Raw genomic sequence first — 966 nt, 5'->3', positions numbered from 1 at the left:
CCCCCGACTCGCCACTTGGCTGGTCTGCCGCTCGTGTTCAGCGAGAGCTCGGTACCATCCAGGCCGACGTGGAGCCACGATAACTGTCTGTCTGTCTTCCTCCTGCCGCTGTCGCACATCGAGCCGCGCAGACTCACTGCCAGAGAGACAGACAGCTCACCGCAAACTGTTCGCTCCCGGCATCCGCTCTGCGCGCGTGCGTTCAGTTTCCTCAAGAGGAGGAGGAGGGGATGAAATAAGACTTTTCACTCGGTTTTGGGATGGTTAATTGCGTTTAAATTACACTCAAAACACTGTATCCCAGAACGTAAACTTTCTTATTAATTCAAACTAATTGAAAGGAAAAATTAACTACGTCCTGTCGCGAACTAAACAGTTGCTTTGTTCAAATTCACAGCAATCAGCTCATCCTGACACACGTGCGTTTTCAACACGTGACCCTTAGCTTCCGCGTGCACCTGCTCCAGATATCAAATAAAACCAAAAACATTAGAAACCCCTGCATGTTTTTTTTTTATATTCCTTTTTACAGAAGCGAAATAAAACCACCCTTTGTGAAATTAGTAAATAATTATCAATGAATATGTAGACTTCAATGTAAAACAAACTGTCGAGTTGGGGTATTAAACCACTTAATTTTATAAAAATGTATTAAAAACATTAAATTAATTAAATGGTATTTAAAGTGCAACAGTAGTGGCTACGTTTTGGCCTTGTCATCTATTGACTGAACTGACAAAAAAACTGCAAATAAAATTAAAATTATATATGAAGTGCTGGCTTTAAAATATTTAGTGCCACATTTAACTGATTTATAATGTTTATACATTTTTCTCCTAAATACTTAAATACTATTCATGTAAATTATATTTAAATTGTGAATCGGAGGGGGCCTGGATTATTTATCAAGGGGGCCCTCAGGCCAGGGCAACAATGAGTTGTGGGCCCCTTTACACAAGCTCCCTT

Source organism: Etheostoma cragini, chromosome 9, assembly GCF_013103735.1.
Source record: "Etheostoma cragini isolate CJK2018 chromosome 9, CSU_Ecrag_1.0, whole genome shotgun sequence".
In the NCBI taxonomy this organism is placed as follows: Eukaryota; Metazoa; Chordata; class Actinopteri; order Perciformes; family Percidae; genus Etheostoma; species Etheostoma cragini.
The sequence above is the reverse complement of the archived record's forward strand: the minus strand, read 5'-3'. Positions refer to the sequence as shown.